This window comes from Athene cunicularia (genome assembly GCF_003259725.1).
Source record: "Athene cunicularia isolate RWA chromosome 1 unlocalized genomic scaffold, athCun1 chr1_part1, whole genome shotgun sequence".
Lineage (NCBI taxonomy): Eukaryota > Metazoa > Chordata > Aves > Strigiformes > Strigidae > Athene > Athene cunicularia.
Window position 1 is genome coordinate 45,484,519 of NW_020799091.1, and position 20,795 is coordinate 45,505,313.

General features: G+C 36.8%; 1 long non-coding RNA gene across 1 annotated transcript in view; it reads left to right on the forward strand.

The window, feature by feature from the left end:
- The window catches only part of LOC113485360, a 227,058-nt gene that overhangs the window by 127,317 nt on the left and 78,946 nt on the right, over window positions 1–20,795 (forward strand). The gene's annotated exons all lie outside the window — the stretch shown is intronic.

A 20,795-nucleotide genomic window follows, 5' to 3' on the forward strand; every position in this document is an offset into this window, starting at 1 on the left:
GAAAGTAGTGACACATATGTAGACACATGTACACACACATTTATATAACCTTTGTTTCATAACTGTATATGTAACTTGAGAATTAATGAGGAGAGATAGAAGAAAAAATAAAGGTAAATAAAGAGAAAACACAGCAAGGTGGTCAGCTGTCACTGAAACGGTACAATTTAGAGAAGGGGAAAAATTAAATAGTGTGGAACATGGGGATACTTATTAAGCCATCATCAGGGAACAAGATGATGATGTCACACCTAGTGGAGGGAGGAAGACTCATGTAAAGTTGGATGAGATCCAGTTTGTGCTGTAGATTTATGCAGTTAATTTTGTCCCTTGACTGCATTCAGATGAGCATTTCTCCTCGACATACACCAAGAAAATTGCTGCATTATAGCTGTGTTAATGGTAATCAGCATGCTAATGAGCACCAGAAGGTCGTTACAGAAGAGAGAGGTTCAAAGATGTATAACCTAGAGGAGAAGATGAAGTAAATCTTTAGGGAATGCAAGTGTCTTGTTTGTAGGTCATAGATTATTGGTTTTGGTCATTGTAGAGCACAGGGAGTTTAATTTAAGGACAGAAAAAGATTAAGCTTTTTGAATTTTAGGAGCAGCATAACTTAATTAAAAATATGCCTATGAAGTAGACAGCAAACAACACTGAATTGTTTTTATTCTATTCTAATATGTTCCTTGATAGAGATTATACCAGTGTAGTTTATGTCTTTCATGATATGAATCTAACACTTATTTATGCTTAATACAAAATCAGAATAAAACTACACTTATAACATTTTGTATTTTGCTAATGACACAGAGCAAAAGAGGAAGGGTTTTGCAGAAAGAAAATCAGAACAAACATGTCAAAATATAAAGTGAACATTAAAAGGGAGCAAAATCAGAGGAAAAAAAAAATTATCAATGTGTAAGAAATGTCAGTGAGATAAAAGAAACCATGCAAAATAGCAGTTATAAAATTAATAAAAAGCATGCAAAATGCTAAATTAGTAAATAACTTCCTATTTAATTCAAGTTTCTAATTCAAGTTTCTATTTCTGTTTCAAAAGGTTAATGTGCTCCATGTTACTCAGAGAAGAACATCTATATGCATTTGGATGGTTTTCTCAGAGAGAAAATGAGACCGAACAAGGACTACATATGCTTTAGGGGAAGCCCCTGGGGAGGGGGAAACATTACAGAAATAGTGAGAAACAGATTTGGTTGTAGATCTTCCAAAAAAAACCAATGCCCCATATTAGCAAGTAGCTGAAGTAGTTGAAGTTCAAAGGAAAACTTCACCTCCCAGCTCCATCAGGAAAAACAGGAGTACAAGTTTTAAAATATTTGCATTTCGGTGGTTGAACAGGGCACACCAAGCTTTTATGGAACTCTAGAAGCTAGAACACTAGAGAAGAAAACATCAGCCAGAAAACCCCTCCCAGTCCAGTTGTTTTTGTCCCTTTATTGATGCCTCTTAGAGGAAAAAAATAATTAAAGTTTGAATCAAAACCAATTCTATCTTGAGCTGTGGAGAAAAAATCCACATGCTTGTCAGAGGCATCAGTGAGCTGTACTGGACAGCTAGAAACTGACCTACTCAGAGAGTCTGCATCTCTGAATCCCAGTGCCTAAAATTCATCTTAGATGCTACAATGAAAAGTTTAAATCCCTTCCAGGAGTCATGTGGGTTTTTAAATGATTTAAGATAATTCTAACCCTTCTTCTAAAAATTAGGGCTGCCTTTAAAGTCTGAGGCTTTCTGTGGGGATCAGTTCCACCAGATAAAAGTGCATGTCAGCCCTACTAGTTTTTACAAAATGTTTGAAAGATCTGATGTGATTACTTAGGCCTCCTTATAGCAAATAAAGAGGAACTGGTACTTCCAGGGGGTGAACACCCTGAAGTAGACACAGAGGACACAACAAGGTTACCAACACAGGCAACCGCAGTCTGAAATGCTCCACAGACCCGAGTCACCTGCACTAGGTTGGTCAGTTAGGAGCTAGGGGAGACACACGCCCTCTTGAAATGGTACCTGAACGCCAAGTGAGTACCCTGGGGCATCTGATTTACACATAGGCAACCGAATTGAGGAGCAGCTATTCAAGATGGGTTGTCTTCCAGGGGCACATATTTCCATCTTTCAACTGCAAGTGTTACACAATAGCAGCCTACCTGCACATTGTTTACAAAAATCATACTTCCTTATTCAGGGTGCTTTGGGCTCTGTTCTTGCAAATACCTTCCAAAATTGTGAGAAGGTTGAGCTTCCTACATATTTTCTGAAGATACTATGCAGTAGTCACTTCCTGTTCTTCTCTCAGAACAAAAATAGTGCAATGAAAGATTTCAAAAGAAAGCTGCAGTGCTGACTGGAGCAATATGTGTAATTTGTATTCCCAGACAAAAGAAACAGCAATGGAATTAAAGGCAAAATCTGCGAACAAGTATCATGGCAAAATAATGCGAGAAAATATGAGAGAAGCCATTGAATAGAGATCCAGTGATGGATATGGCATCTGGTATGATCCCAAGAAAACACAGAGCTTAGAGCAATGGACAAACAAAAAACCCCAATAAATATATAGGAAAATAAATATGGACAAACAATAAATATGTAGTGTTGCCAAACAAACAGGAAGTTGCATAAAGTCAGGATGACTGATTGCAGTAATTGCTGAAGGACAGTCATACAGTCATATTACCTTGGGTAAAAATGTTTTAAACGGTTTACCATATGTCAAAGAGCCTACGAAGGACAGATATAGACTCAGTTTAGAGGTGGATTCAGTTACATAAACTTGGTCTGCTGCTGTTATTTTAGTTTACTTAGGGTATTAATGCCACTATCCCTATACAGCTGACAGATATAGCATGGACCTGTGGGAGAACTAAGTCTGCCTGAGGTGCAACCAAAGTGGTAATACATGCCTGTTTTAGCTATTGTAGCTTTGTATTGTATTGCAGAATAAAGACTAAGTTTGAGATGATGGAAGTATGTCACAGAGAATGGATAAGGCCTAGGAGGAACTGAGATCAAATGGTGTCTTAAGAAGTTGAAACACAAATATAAAAGAAGTGGATTAGATTAATAGATTGCATAGGTTGCCTACATACTGACTAGGAAGTTCTTGGAATAAACTGATGAAAACTTCCTTCTCAAAGTGATAGAGGAGCCAACAAGGAAAGGTGCTATGCTGGACCTTGATCTCACCAACAGGGAGGTGCTGGTGGGGAGTGTACAGCTCAAGGACAACCTTTGTTGCAGTGACCATGAAATGGTGGAGTTCAAGATCCTTAGGGCAACGAGGAGGGCACACAACAAGCTCGCTACTCTGGATTTCAGGAGATCAGACTTTGGCCTCTTCAGGGATCTGCTTGGTAGTGTAGCATGGCATAAAGCCCTGGAGGGAAGAAGAACCCAAGAAAGCTGGTTAATATTCAAGGATGACCTCTTCCAAGCTCAGGAGAGATGCATCCTGACAAAGAAGAAGTCAGGGTAAAACACCAGAAGGAATGAATAGGAACAAACAGATTGTTCCTGGACAAACTCATAAACAGAAAGGAAGCCTACAGGGAATGGACGCAAGGACAGGTAGCTGGGGAGAAATACAGAGAAACTGTCTGAGCAGCCAGGGATCAGGTTAGGAAGCCCAAAGCCCTGATAGAGTTAAATCTAGCCAGGATGTCAAGGGCAATAAAAAAGCTTCTATAGGTACATCTGCGCTAAAAGGAAAACTAGGGAAAATGTGGGCCCTCTCCGAAGGAAGTCCTCTCCTGGTTACCCGGGATATGGAGAAGGCTAATGTGCTCAATGACCTGTTTTGCTTTAGTCTTCAGTGTCAAATGCTCCAGCCACACCACCCAAGCTGCAGAAAACAAAGGCAGGGACTGGGAGAATGAAGAACCACCCACTGTAGGAGAAGATCAGGTTAGAGATCATCTAAGGAACCTGAAGGTGCAGAAAACCATGGGACCTGATGAGATGCATCTGTGGGTCCTGAGAGAACTGGCAGACGAAGTGGCTAAGCCGCTATCCATCGTATTTGAGAAGCTGTGGTGGTCTGGTAAAGTTTCTACTGACTGAAAAGGGGGAAATGTAACTCCTATTTTTAAAAAGGGAAAAGAGGAAGGCCTGGGGAACTACAGATTAGTCAGCCTCACCTGTGTGCTCAGCAAAATCATGGAGCAGACTCTCCTGGAAACTATGCTAAGGCACATGGAAAACAAGGAGGTGATTGGTAAGAGCCAACAGGGCTTCACTAAGGGCAAATTGTGCCTGACAAATTTGCTGGCCTTCTAGGACAGGTTTACAGCGTCAATGGATAAGGGAAGAGCAACTGACGTCATCTACCTGAAGTTGTGCAAAGCATTGGACACTGTCCTGCATGACATCCTTGTCTCTGAATTGGAGAGATGTGGACTTGATGGATGGATCATGCAGTGGATAAGGAACTGGCTGGGGAGTCACACTGAGTTGCAGTCAGTGGCTCAGTGTCCAAGTGGAGAGCAGTGATGACTGATGGTCCTCAGGGGTTGATATTGGGACCAGAGCTGTTTAACATCTTTGTCAGCAACATGGACAGAAGGATTGAGTACAACCTCAGCAAGTCTGCTGACAACAGCAAGCTGTGTGGTGCAGTCGACACACTGGAGGGGAGGGATGGCATCCAGAGGGACCTTGACAGTCTTGAGAGGTTAGGTGGTGAAACCCTCTTCAAGATCAACAAGGCCAAGTGCCATGTTCTGCACATGGGTCAGGGCAATCCCAAGCACAAATACAGGCTGGGCAGAGAATGGATTGAGAGCGCCATGTGGAAAAGGATTAGAGGGTGTTGGCTGATGAGAAGCCGAACATGAACCAGCAATGTGCACTTGCAGGCCAGAAAGTCAACCATATTCTGGGCCACATCAAGAGAAGCATGGTCAGCAGGTCGACGGAGGTGACTGCCCCTCTACTCTGCTCTGATGAGAACCTACCTGGAGTACTGTGTTCATCTCTGGGGCCCCCAACGTAAGAAGGACATGGACCTGTTGGAGAGGGTCCAGAGGATGACCACAAAGATGATCAGAGGGCTGGAGGCACCTCCCCTATGAAGTCAGGCTGGGAGAGATGGGGTTGTTCAGTCTAGAGAAGTGAAGGTTCCGGGGAGACCTTATAGCAGCCTTCCAGTACTTAAAGGGGGCTACAGGAAAGCTAGAGAGGGACTTTTCACAAGGGCATGTAGTGACAGGACAAGTTGTAATGACTTTAAACTGAAAGAGGGTAGATTTAAATTAGATGTAAGGAACAAATCCTGTACTGTGAGGGTGGTGAGGCACTGGAACAGGTTTCCCAGAGAGGTTGTGGCTGCCCCCTCCCTGGCAGTGTTCAAGGGCAGGTTGGACGGGGCTCTGAGCAGCCTGGTCCAGTGGAAGGTGTCCCTACCCATGGCAGGGGGGGGTGGAACTAGATGATCTTTAAGGTCCCTTCCGACCTAAACTAGTCAATGATTCTATGATTCTATGACTATATGGAGCACCCCAATATTAGCACTCCTAACATAGGTGTTTTGGTGAAGTGTCTCCATATATTTTTTTTTTTTTAAATGTTCTGAATGTAACCAAGCCTAACAAAGGAAGCAGAAAGAACTGAAGCATGACATTTAAAGGTCACTTCCAGTCACCTGAAAATCCAAGGGACTGTATTAGTTCTTTAACATCATTCTTAGATAGTTTTTTTGGGGGGGGGTTTGGTTTGTTTTTTTTTTTTTTTTTTACGCATAACATGTCCCTGGAGAAAAGAGTGAAGTGGGAATGTTTCTGCTCCCAAGTGGGAATGTTTCTGCTCCCTTGTACAGGAGGGAATATTAACTGAATAGTTAAAGTTTACTTTCTCAGGAAAATTATAGAGTAGTTTTCCACAGACATAGGAAAAAACGAATGCTATCTTTTTACAGCTGGCTTTTGGAATATAAGCTAATCAGCTCCTGAAGTATTCATTGTACACCGAACACCTTATTAAGATGTCCTCCAGGAAGGAAATTATTAAAAGCTATAGTATTTGTGGCAGGCAAAGTACTATTCCATGAGATATGGTGAATACTACACAGTGTAAATAGGAGCCCAAAAGAAAAAAAGTGTACAACTTCTTTTTACAGGATGCTCTCATCCATTGTGGATAACACATTTTAAAAGTTAGTACAAATTTCAGAATTCTTATTTTCAGAGTTTTCTCATATACAAGGATGAAAATAGAAATAAAAACCTCCAAGAATAGACTGCCACTGGACACTTCCAAAACATTAATAACAGGATGAAATGTCTATATGTACAAACTTTTCATCTAGATGGTACATACTTTGTATTACGAAATGTTTAAAGTAGTTATTAAAGCATTTCATGCTTCCCACAAAGAATAATGTTACTAATTGTGATTTTCACTATATTTTGATCAATTTCTCATAAAGATTGTATGGTCATGGTTTCCTGTCTTGATGGACATAAAGAGAAGGAAACAGAAGATTAACATTTCTGATGGAAGAAAAAATGTTGAGATGGTATGCTGAGGAGAAAAGCATGTTAGAAGGAAATTAAATTAAACCACTCGGGATTTACCTGATTTTAAATTAAGGATGGGATTCTGGGCTCAATTTTTTTGTCAATACATCAACATCCAATTATGTTTTAGAGGCCTGGTGTTTTCCACCTCACCTCAAGCTTCTGCTCCAGAGGAGGACATATCTACTGTAAAACTTATGTTGTATTTTCCAGCATTATATGGAACTGTGAGACTTATTTATGATGTCTAAAATGTAGATAGATTCCTATGTGATGGCAACTGATCTGAACCTCTACATTTTGGATTTAGTTACTTAAACAGAGACATCTGTTATAATTTGAGATGCCCAAATGTACCCTATCCAACCTCCCAGTTCTTGCATGGGCATCCCATACGGCCTAGGTCAAATCTACCAGCCCCATGTAGACAGGATGTTTCTAACAGCAACAGAAGTGTAGCACCTTAGACAAGGTTCAGAAAAGGACATTTTGATGATAAAAACTGAGAAAAAAATATGAAGATGTAAATTCTTTTTTTAGAAAAAATTAGACTATATATTAAAAGTCAATAAAATAAGGAAAGGTAGAGAGAAAGAATATGGGCCATATCTATTTGCCCCTTATCATAATGCAAGAGTCGGAAGATGGTCAGTTAAGACAGATCCTAATCTGAGGGGAGATATCCTTAACCACTGTACATTTATATGCAGGAACACAGCTTGGAATGTAACACTACTCTGAAGGGGGTTGGATATCAAAAATGTTTCGGCTTTCTACAGTAATGATAGAAAAAACTTAACTTGATATGAATTCTGGGGGTCCAGGCATTCTCCTTTGCTTGTCAAACATGAGTTTGTAGAATTATTTATTCTTTTTCAGACATCCTGCCCATGCGCCTTCACATGGTTGTTTAAGGTCAGCAGTTAAGTCTCTTATCACAATTCTCAGGAAGGGTCATCTGATGTATTTTAAATGCTTACTTAAGATTAAATAAATAATTATATTGGAAAATTTTAATTATTTCCATTAATTGTAAAGGCATCCTAAAGCAACTAGCTCATATGTAGACCTTTTCTGAGCAGACGAATCCTGGAGGATCCAGAATGTGCTGTGTTGTTCTGTACTTACAGACCTACAGGCTAGCAAGCTGGGGACAATTCTACAACTAGGAGTAGTCAGTGTGGGAGCTTGTGTTAGAAACAGCTTAGTCTACATTTGGCACTATCACATTTCTTCCTTAATTTGTCATTCTCACAGACACTAAGTATGGGAACAAATGAACATTTACCCTCACAGAGAGTAGAAGTGACTGTAGCAAGCTGTCTGTGTTTGGTATAATGTACAGAAATAATATCTGTCTACGTATACACATATGTGTGTGTGTATCATTCTATACCACTATATATTGCTATGTGCTATTATATGTAGTAAATTATATATAAATACAGTATATTGTTTAGTAACGACATCATTCCTGACCAGACATCTAACTTCAGTAGAAATGGTGGTCTATACTGCAGATTGTGTAGTGAAACATTTGCTTGCCTGTTGTTATCCATCAGTCAGTTTCCATGCAAGCTTTATCGCTTTTATGTAGACATGAAGTATTGCATATACAGCATTACCCTATTCAGTTTCCAAGTTTCCTAAAAACAAATGTGTCTTCTAGTAGGATTGATGTGTAATATGAGAAAAACTGCTATTTCTTCCACTAAATCTGACCTTTATTAAGAAACACATGAAACTTTTGTGCACTTCCTCTATAGATTGTGGAAGTATGAACTTAAAGAACAAAAGAAAATTATGGGCCCACTTCTGGAATTTTAACTTTCATTTACTTTTTGTCTCTTAACTTTGAAGAAAATAATTCAGATCATCAGTAATTCTTCAGAAAAACACTTATATATGTTTGCAAGTCCTCTTCTGCTTCAGGCAAATATCTAACCTAAGAATTGAGAAGACACTATGAAATATAGCCCAGAATTGGAATATAAGCTTTCTCCATCTTTCAAATGGTGCCAAGTTTTCTCTTATGTTTTTGTTCCAGTCTTTTTCACTAAAAATACAATTTACTTTTTTTTTTTTTTTTTTTTTTTTTTTTTTATCAAACTTCCAAAGAATTCGGGGGACATCACAGACTTTATTTTTACATGACTACAAAGAGCATAATGTTCTAGTTTACTGCAAACTCAAGAAAATAAAGTATAACCAGCAGCACTTTTTTCCTTTCTTATTCTTTCATTGTGCTGAAGCTGAGTGCAATGCCCTTAGGTTTTTTTCACTATATATGTAGATGTGGAGAGAAAATCAGCTACTTTTGCACAGGTTCAGAGACAGGTTAAATTAAAATGGTTAAAGATAATTTGTTGATCTTTTTTACATGGTATTTTTATACTAGAAGCATCACTTCAGATCAGCTATTTTAACATAATGTAATTCTACAAAATATTGTTTTAGTCACAAAGAAATTCTATAGAAGGAAGTATATTGGATAAAGTATTGCTCATGGTGTAATTTTAATTCTGAAATATCTTGCTAAGAGGGCTTATTTAAATAGGTTCTCTCTGAGATGAATATTTAGAAAAAATTCCTACAGGATGATTTATAGAAAAATTATATGAACAGAATGAAGGACAGAAGAATTTTATTAGAAAAGAGACTCATTTCCACAAAATATAAATTATACCTTTTAGAAAATATATTGAATTTTATTAATATTCTGCAGACAGCCTGCAGTGTTAATCTCCACCCCTACCTATAAGATTTTCATTATGAGGTACAAGGTGTATTTACCCTTTAACCAAATAATTTTTGAGTAGTTCAATGCAGCCTTGACTTCAGTTTACATATCTTACAAAATATTTTCCTTTTGGAAGCACAGCTTATTTTATGGCAATATTTTATATAAAATGCTGAAACATTTACATGTATATCAACATATATAAGCAGTTGCACATATGCATACGCATCTATGTAAATATGTTATATACATATCAGTATCCACTTTATACATATCTCATCTTTTTGTTAGAGGTATAAACCTTACTGGTTGTACACTGTACATAGGATATTGATCTTTACCACTTGTGTATACATTTTCTGACTTCAATTACTTAATAAACATGTCTGACAATGAATTTATTTTTGCTTATGTGGTAGTCAGTGTATAGAGGAATATACTAACAGTTCATTAAGTAGAGAGATTTGGATAATCAACAATTTGTTTACAATTATTTGTTCTTATTATTTTTTCCACAGGACTACCCTCTCCTTTGACAATTGTTTTTTTGGGTGCATGAGGCTGCTCTCTACAGGAACTCTTCCTCAGTCATTCCTGAAATAAGAAGATAGGTTGTTTGCAAGAATTAAAATGGGTAGGGAGCCTCCAATAACATGTTCTGGGAGTAGTTTTCTTAGAAACAGTTCTGTAATCTATACCTATAACCATGTGAATTGTAGAAGGCAGTGTCAACTCCACAGAAGTTGGAAGCTTTACATTTTTGAACAGGGAACATATATTTATTTGAAAACCTAAATACTTAAAACTCAACCACAAATCTCTTAATTGGGACTAACTTTGCAAAACTTCAGAATTGCAAAAATAAAAATTTAACAGTGTATGAAAACTTGAATCAAACCTCAAATGTCCCATAAGTGATTTTATTTTGTCTAAATAATATATTTGATCTTGACTAATAAAATCTTTCTTTGAAAAATATAAGATATACTTAGAAATTTGCTAAATATTTCAGCAATGACATATAAAAATTATTTTCCTTCCCTCTTCAAAACATATATTTCATTATCACATACATAACCAACCCATTAAATCAACACATTTACATTGATTTTCAGTACTTTACAACTGGCTTCTAGCTCACCAAAACTGCTTTATGTTATTACATGGAAGAAATTTATTCAGTTTTGTATGTTGTTAGTCATAAATGTATGAGTAACTTAGTATTACTCCTAGAAACAGAATCCTTGAAATAAAACATGAATCATTTAATAGCACTGTTTATTGTGCAATGGGGATCTGATTCTGGCCTTGGTGCCAAGCTTGAGTAAATCAGATTTATTCAAGGGAGTTCTGCAGACAAAAGAGCACTGCAGAGTTGTCCTTTCCTGGACCATGACCTGCTGGGAGATCTCAATTAGTCTTAGGACAGCAAGAGTGTATGTGGCTGTTGACACACACTCCATGTGGTTTGCTTTGAAGGTATTCATCATCACAGATCAGCCAGTAATGTCAAATAGTGTGAGGGATTTTATTCCGGTCACCATGGAAGTTAGCTCTGTACTACGTAAAAACCGCGATTTCCCTCTTGTCATATTTTGCTGATATTGCAGATCCATGGCCATTGAGCTGTTCACAGCTAGAGAGGAGGATGCAGTGTTTTTCTGCAGTAAAATCAACCAGCTAATATTGCACTCATATCTTCTTGTTAACCTTGACATCTCAGTCTAACAATTCCTCCAACAAATCTAATGGATTCCCTTCCCTTTCTACAATCATGGACTTAGTTTTTCCAACTTTTAAGCCCTGAGCTCTGGTCAAACATTGATTATAGTCAGGGGATGTTACCCTTAAAATGGGAAAGTGACTCCATATTTCTTGCAAAGGCTGTCTCTCTGTTAGCTCAAAATTTATCAGTGTCTAACTGTTCAGCCTAAATTTGTTTATAAGCAGTGAACACATTTAGGCTGAGACCAGAGTTCTTTTCCTTTTTTTTTTTTTTTTTTTTTTTTTCAAAGCTAGGAAAGATACATTGTTAGGCAATGTTAATGAGCCTTTGGTGTTCTGTGAGAGCATCTGTTTCCATTTGGACATTTTATAAAATTGGAAAGCTACAGAAGAAATTCCCAGCTCAGACCTCTTCAGAGTTTGTTTGGGAACCTCCTACCAATGCAACAAGCTCTGCTAATCTACACAAAACAAAGAAAGAGTTATCAAGAGTAGCTTTGCAAATTGACTTAAGAGCTGCATGCTGAAGCTGAGTGTTCATGCTCTTAAGTATGATTCTAGAATGTTCAAGACATTCTAGAACATTTAGAGGAAACTGCAGTGTTGAAACAAAGGGATATGCATAAGCAGGTTGGCCAAGAGCTGGAGGCAGAGGAAAAACTGGTAAATCGGGCAGGATGACCACAACTAATGGGGGGACAGAGCATCTGAGAAGGACCCAGCACTCAAATGAAGAACTAGACCTGACTGGGGAAAGTGACAGGCATAAGAAAAAGGAATGGACAAGAGAACCTGACGCCAATGACTGGGTGAAAATCTGGAGAAGGAGAAGGTGCTGGAAAAGAGGAAAGAAAAGAAGTCTGATATGTATAATAGCTGATTATTCACAGATATAAGCAAATATTACTGTGCTTAGAAAATACAGCATGGTAAAAGGCTAAATGTTTGAAAAGTGCAGATCTCATATTACTTCTATTATTTATTATTATACTCTATTACTTATATTATGCAGATTTCATATTACTAGATACTTTAATTAGATCTCCCTTGATAAAACATCCTTCTATTCAGAGAACCATTGCAAATAAATATTAACACACTTCCAAAGTATAATACCATGTGTGGATGAGCAACATGAGAAAGCCCACAAGAAAATTTGGAATTCTATCTTCTGAGCTGTGGATGTGTCATAAGAAAAAAAAAAAAAAAAAAAAACTTCTTGGAAAAAGTAGTAAATGTTCACATCCTTAAGCTCTACTTAAAAAGTAGGCACAAGAGGACTAAATGAAATAGTTCAGGCCAGTAGCTCTAAGGTGTTTGTTACCTCCATCAATTTTATTTTATGATATTCATAATAAGGAAGATTTTTCCATGTAATCATACTCTATTTTAGCTGTGGTAACCTGTCAGAACCCTGCTTATGACTCTTAACCTCAGCATAACAGACAAGGTGTAAGGAATATAGAGATTTTACCCCTCTGCCAAACTTATTTCATGCTTAACACAGAAAACAAATACTCGTATACAAAGGGAAATCACATAATTTACCCTTAATAAATTAAATGTATGGATTTAACTCTGCATCACATGTTAAGATACATTTGGATCTGTGTGTACCAAAGAGATGCTACAAGCCAAAAAGGAGATGAAGAATGAGGAAAAAGTAAAACTGAAAAAATAGAGCACAAATACGGACTCATGAAAGAAAGCAATAGAATTGTTTTGGAAATCTGAATGTTCAAGATAGACAAGCCCTCAGGCAGGGCTGACTTGCATAATCAACCTTTACTGGATTTGGCAGATGCAGAAACAGAGTGTGACAGTGCTAGATGTAGGAGTTTTACCAGGCTGAATTGTTCTTCAGCAGTCACTCTGTTATACTGAGCTAGGCACAAACAAGTGTTCGTCCAACCGCCAGTGAGCATGTTTCTGTTATTAGCAAGCGTTTCTGTCTCTCAGGCATGGAAATGGATGTTATTACTTTCGGCAAGTGAGGATCCTCTGTGTGTTTCTTGCCAGACCCCTCAAAAGTATGTGTTGGCATTAGCAGGAGATCAAAGGAAAACAAGATTTATCTTGTCAAAGACAGTCATTTAGTGTAATCTAATTTGAAGAATTTCTTTACTGTACTTCAGAACTAACTGACAGTTTTTCATCATGTCATGAATATTTTTATTGGGTGATTGAAAACATATGAGTGCAGCTTCTTCATTAATCATGTCCATGTAGTGTAAATGACCTTTGAGCTCCTTCATTCTTTTATTTTTGTATTTAGCAGCATTTTTTATTTAGGTACTTTTTGCAGGGAAATTTAGGACCTCAGTGATGATTTTATTCTATTCATTTTTGAAATAAAGTGAGTTATGATCTGGAAAGTGGATTGTAATTTTAAATCATATGGCCTGTAGCTTGTTAGATTAAACCAGTGATAAAGATAAGCCAATTAGATACTTGTTCCTTAGTTTGCTGGTCTAAATAGTCTCATGATAATTGTTAAAGTTCTTCTTGGAAATATTGTGACACTACATCTAGGAAAGGAAAAACTATACCATGCTTTAATATTAATTATCAAGTAAACTTTCTAAATGTTTGGCAAATCTCTTACTGGTAATAGATTCCTTATCTGGTGTGACAGAAATGAAGTACAGAGCAGAGGTCAGAGGGCATTTCTGGAAAAATAATCTGATCTCACTAAATATGTTTTCCCCTCAACTATATAATTTTCACATTCATTTGTAAACTAAATCCTTTGATTAAGTACTTCAGAATATCCTTATTTTACCTATATGTTTGTTATCATTATAGCATCATTGGAATCATAACACTGTCAATGACTAATTTGACAAATATCTTGGAAAGTTCAGTGTCACTTCACTAATATAAAGACAGTTTATACCGGAAGGTTTTTTTGCCATCTACATTATGAACATTTCGAGCCTAGATTTACTACGTGTAGCTTAGTGCTCTTATTGCCCTATTAACAGTAGTGAGGTTTTTATTCTAATGAGTCTTGACATGTTTATTTTATCTTATGCCCAAATTCCAGATACTCTTATATTTAACAACAGATGCAATCGAAACTTTCAATAGGGTGCTATAAAACATTTGTTGGTATATGTCATTGCAAAATGCCACAGTATAATTATCCCAATATAATCAACAAACCTATCTTTCCTACTTCTCCCAGTTTTTCCCCCCATTTAACAAACGATTGCAGCTGTCAAATGCTAATTGTGACATTTTACATTTTCCTTTTGGCCCTGGTGGAGTTTAAATCTCAGTAGTGATGTTCTGAACTCTGGCCCCAAGGCACCGTCCACTACTACATGCAGAAAGCCCAGAGCATTAAGTTCTGGCAGGGACTCTGTGCTAAGCCATTTATAAGATGGAATAAAAGCAACTGAACTGATTTTGTCCCTACTGGGGAGATCTGACCGGTTGCTGTTCTTTTGTACTACATGAGTACATGAATGGCATAATGAAGCAACATTTTGAAAGCAGCAATTTAAAGCTGTTTAGAAAAAATGTTTTTTCACAAACCAAACACAAAGCCTGAAGTGTTCTTTGACACTGTGTACCATTTAAACCACAATCTGGAAAAGAAAACATTCAACATTGACATGTCTCAGAAATTTTTCATTTTAATGTCAATGAGGTGAAAAAGACCCCCAAAAAATAGAATTTTGAAAATGTTGGAAAATGTTACAAGTACTTATTTTCACTGTTTATGGCACCTGACATTCAGGTTATTCTATCTTCTGAGATTTTTTTCCCCATTTCCTCTGAAATACACACCAAGAAACACTTAGGGCTTGATTTAATTGCCTAAATATAGAAATCTATTGCCACTTCACACAGCCTAAAGTATCAAACTCTGAGTCACCTGCATGGAGGTAGTAAACCTGATACAGAACTGATGGGAGACCCTGGCACTTGCTGGGTGGAAGCTGGAGACCAAATAGGATATCCTGGGGCATCTCCAATGGAGTCCAGATTGAAATATCTTTTAGACACCTATATTGAAGCAAATGCATTAGTTCCGAGAAGCAGGATTCAGGTTGAAGTTAAGACCTCTGCATTTAGGGTGAATGTATATGAGTTAAGCATGGAGATCTACTCTTATGCAGTTGATAAAGTCTGGAGAAACAATTTGCGGAGCAAGTACAAATTGTTACTTTAGGGTGGACTGAAGAGTTCTGCAGACTCCTCTGACTTATTGGCTTGGGGGTCAGTTCTGCTGGCCTCATACAGGCACATGCTCTCAACAGAAATGCCCCAGAACATGGCCTTCTGCTGCTGTTCCACAAAGTTACACATCTGCCATAGACCTGCCTTGTATTTGCCCCACCTGTAAACATGTGTGTTCAGGCAGCTGAATCAATCTCTTAATGTCCTTTGACTATGATGGGAGTTAGCCACTTATCTTGCAGGCAGACAGTCCTTCACATACGTGCCTAAATTCAGGTATCTTAAACTAGAGCTTGCAGCAAAACTCTGAACTGTCCCAACTGTCAGGTGGTACAATTTGTATAATTCAGGAGACAGGGTGCCTAGCTAGTCTGAATAACACTGTTCCTCTAGTAGAAGCTAGCACTCAGAATTCACACAGGGGTTGGTAGCTATTAGTGCTCCTAGTCTGCAGAAGAAAGAAAAGTGAGCACTGATTCACACAAAGTACCTATGACAAAGTTTCAAGATCAAACCCAACTTACTCTTCTTTCCCATCCTTATCTTATGCCCCCCCCGCCCCCAATAATCTCCCTTCACTAAAGTTGCACTGCAAATAGATCTAAAGCAAATATTCAAAATTATTTCAAAATAAGAACACCACGAAAACCATGAAACTAAGCTAGATATAACCTTCTTCATAGATGCAAACAGCTGAGGAAAAGGGATATGCTGAAGAAGAGTATGTCTGGAGAAGCCTCCTCAAGCAATTAAATTTAAAGTCTTCAAATAAGGTACATAAAATTAAACCAACTTTTTTTTTTGTGTTTACTCATCAAAGCTATCAGAAACTTAAATTACATTTTACAAATGCTAGTAGTTTCCTTTAATCCCAGACTCTTACAACGAACTTGTCTGGATCAGGGATGCTTGAAAATATGTATATGTAAGAATTACTTTAAAAACAAATACTGAAGAAACGGCACTACATGCGAACTCTTGGATCACTGAGTCCCATTACTAGATATCCATGACATCAAACTATGCTTCTTACAGCTTCTACCCACTATTCTTTTGCAGCCATATGATTGTCTCTTCATTAATGTACTATTCTATTCTGTCTCTATGAAATGTTTTAGGAGTGAAAATTCGGTACAAGCTAGTATCTGTCATAATGGTGATAATGGGATAAATGTGGATGAGGTCTGACTGGTAATGGAGGGACCTCAGCACAGTAGAGGTTAGGATTCTCTTTCTGGGAAGTAAAATGAATCTTGAAACAGGGAATATTATTGCTCTTAAGATATGGGACAACTACGATGAGAGCTGGACCTGGGATTAAGGTGAAGGAATTAGCATTATCACTGGTCACCTCTCACTGGGACCTCACTTAAAGGAGGGGGGTAGAAATTGGTCCCCTGCAACCAGGGCTGGCATTCTTAACTCCTTCTCATGAACTTTGTTGAAATCAAGAAATTACTTTTTTGGAAATTTTACACTTTAATTTAAAAAATGTTTGTTAACTTCTGATGAACTCCAAAGTTAATACAAAGTAGACTCCCCATTCATGTGTCACAGTAACTCTTTGCTACAGCTCTTCCAGTTTGAAATTACTCTTTCCAGAAAATGAGTATGTCCATGCCATTACACACAAGCTTTTACTTCCCATTTGTACAAAGACATTGACACTGTTTTATCTTTATTGAGGAATACCACAACAGACATACCTATTAGATTGTTTTGGTTTTTGTTTGGTTGGTTTTGTTGGTTTTTTTTCATGGCCACATCAGTTTTGTGGCTCATAGTTCCCTTAGATGAAATTAATCTCACACAGATATATCTAAGTACTCATGCTAGGGTTCCTTTATGGTCGATTTAGAGAAACAGGCACTAAGAAATCACTAATCTTGCCAAATATCTATTTCAGGATTGAATGGACTATGCCATAAAAGTGCTGCCTATTTCTCCCAGTTGACTGTAATGGCATACATCTGTCTTTGGTCAAATGAGTTTCTTTTCTTGCAATCAGTGAATAGGTCTTTCCCATGTCTGTCATACCTATCCAATAAGATCTAGGAAAAAATCTCTATATATCTTGAGTCAGTGTGATTAAATTTAATCTGATTCTTTTCTTCAGTTCTCAATGTTACCTCACTCTTCTTTTATAATATCCCAGTTCATCCTCTTTGAATATACCCCACAAATTTATGTTAAAACCAAATGTTATCCACAGTTTCTTATTTTCAGACCCATGTCAAAAATGAAGTTGCTAAATAAGATCCTTCCAAACTGACCCTTGATAAAACTAGGAATAACCTGAAAACAAAGGATTCCATATCTACACAACTTAATTAATTAATTTACTAGTTAAAAAATCTCATGTAAGTAACTTTTGTGAAATAGTTACTTTTACCTCTGCCAGTTTTTGCAGCCATTTGTTCCTTCTCCCAGTCATCTTTATTGTTGCTTCAGTCAGTCCTTTTCATTACTTTCTCATATTACATACTCTTGAAGGAGAAATTAAGGATGTGCATTTCACAAACCCTTTCTTTCACCTGCTATTCAAAATCTCTTATTTTCTATGCTCTGGACACTGAGATTGGACTCCTTTGACTCTATGTTGATATAAATGGTCCAGAAAGCTGAACCAGAGTTTATCAGTGTCAGCTTCTTGTCTAGCCTCTTGAGAGAAATAGGCATTTCTTAATTTCTCTTTAAAAGTTCCTACATTTTTAAGAGTAGATGAGAGTCATTGTACAAGGTGACTAAACGAAATCTTTCCAATGACTGACTGTTCATTTTTAAGTTTCTCAGGTAAACTGTCCACTAATAAAGCATGGAGACTGGAATTCTCCATCAGAAATCCAAGAAAATTAATCTGACACAAACTGTTTGAAAATTCTCTTTCAAAATGTGTAACTTTTTAGCAAAAATAATTTTTGCACCATTTTCAGAAAATATGCTTTTTCATAGTTTTGCCCCCACATCTCCCTTTATATACTGTTTCTTTTTTCAAAAAATAAATTACTGTGCATTATTGATTACATAATTATCCACCACAGCCTAAATGAAATAAAAAAAAAATAAGCCTAACAGACCTGAAGAATAATTCTCATCTTCATGGGAGTTGTTTTCAGCTTGGCAATGATCTCAGAAATAAATGTTGCAGTTTTCAAAAAGGATATTTCAAGGCTCTGGAGGCCAAAAATATTTTAGGATATTTCAATTTAAATGGATAAGAAAAATCCACTGAAAACCATCCACATTGGAATGAAAGTAAATTTATAAAGTAAGCCAACTGGAAATTCCTGTTTTGTCCAAGTTCACTTAAGACATATGAGTCAACATCTTTTTTTCTGTATAAAAAGGTATAAATAATTTGAGACCTTATATTTAGATATCAGTGGAAAGTATAACTGTATGCCATACTCTTACACATCCCAGTTGCAATAGATTGAGAAAGACTTTTTGGTCTTACTGAAGTTGTGGCATGTTTAATGAAGTGTTCTTTAGTCAATAAAACACCTACGTTTATAATCACTTACAATTAAAGGAGATTATTTCATAAGCCTGTATAAGAGTATTAGCTTTTTGCTGTGTCAGAAACAACATGCTCAATATTTTGCAAAACTGAACTCTGAATCAGTTATAAAACCTTCCTGTGGCATTTAATTTTTTCTGGAATTTCTCTGACAAATTAAAACCAGAATCAATATTATTTAACTTGTATTTGATTAGATGACACCCAAAAATCATATAAAGAAGTTACATGGTTAATGTATAGTAAATCTTTTCACTATTTATTGAAAAAAGCATTTATTAAGTTGTGATATTGTTCCTGCATTATATTGCTTGCAAGTGTTTTTTACATCTAAAAATGATAAAGGGTAAGCATAAATTACATTTAGAAAAAAAAATTGTCTTGCTTTCCAGGAGTATATTGCTGTCAGATAAACTGATGCTGTACTCTTGGTTTTGATTTTTTTTTTTTCTTTAATACTGAAAGTACTCTATTGAAAAATTAGGCAAAGATCTCAAAAACAAAAAGTCCTGATATCGTTCTTATGTAAGTCCAAAGGTAGAGAATATGAACAGCCATTTCAATGGGTCTGAATTGTGTTCATGAGTTCCTCTGATTTATCCTTCCATTGGCCCTTCTAGGAGAGTACCTTTTTTTCCTTTTTGCCCCTTCTTCTATATTTCATTTCATGTGTCTATCGAGGCTATGAAAGATAAAGCTATTTGCTTTCTCCTGTAGTAAAGAACTATATGGAATCAGTTCACCTGTCTGTCACTCCTCATTAAATTCTTACCCTCTTCATTCACATTCTGATCTTTGCAAATGAACATTTGCTTAATAAATGTTCCCAAGACTAACAGTGCAGAGTGAAAATCCCACACAGCAGTAAATTATTAACTCAGTCACAGGGGGAGTGCCATATATGACTTTTCAGAATGAGTTATTATGTGGATCATCATGTAATTATGAATTTTTCAAGCCATGATAGAGGAAAATTGAATATTTAATATTTTATGGACATATTCTGCACTGAGGACATCTTTCAAAATTTTATGATAATTTTTGGAGTGAGCAAAGAGCAGAACAAAAGTTACAAAATAATTACAAAGTAGAATATTTAATCACCATGGACATTGTTGGCGATTTCTCAAATTGCATAATATAATCAAGGTCATGAACTTTTAATCACGACGTATTCAAATGGAAAAAATATGTGCATTAAAATTAATCTACAAGTATGTTTTGATTGTTTAAGAAATGAGAATATGAGGCTTCATACTTTATTGTACAATAGGTAGAATGTTGTAAATATTCATGGCAAGCCAACGGGCTGTCAAATGTCCCTGAATAGTCATGAATTGCCCTTACATGGGGCATTTAGAAATACAGCAACATGAACATAAACCTATGTTGCCTGCTCCAGGAATTCTTGCTACGAGCTGGGAACGTGAGGGGTGGCAGTGCAGGTGCCTAAGCATAGTTGTTTAGCACAATTTTAAACATCCTGGGGTATTCACAGCATCCACACGAGATAACACAAGATCTGTGGGAGACTAGAGCCCTTCTGAAGCAGCAGCTGGATTCCAGGCAGAATATCCTAAGGCATCTAAACAATATTAGACACCTATGTTCAGGCCTTTGAATCACTCTCTAGGAGTCGAACCTGAAACCAAGGGTGTTTTAAATAGCACTAAATTCCCACATATGGGCAACAGACTCAAGCTGTGAACTTTGTAAAGCAAGAATCACTAAGGAGATGAAAACATTTAATTTTTGTTCTGATAAATATTTTGAAGAGAAAAGAACATTTCTAAGGCTGTGTTTCCAGGATTGGGAGGGGAAATAAATGATCAATCACTCCAAATAAACCAAATCAGATGTTGATTTTTGCACTTTAATAACCAGTCATCAACTTAGTGCAAATACACCATAAGAGACACAAGCAGTGTTCTTTTCCTTAACAGTCACTTATCCTTTGCCAGAAAACCTGCCAAAAACTAAGGCAAGGGAAGTATGAAAGCTTGAGAAGCCCATAGAGCAAAACAAAGTATATATAGTAAGTACAAAGTATATATAGTAAGTACATATTAATCTGGAACTACTTGTG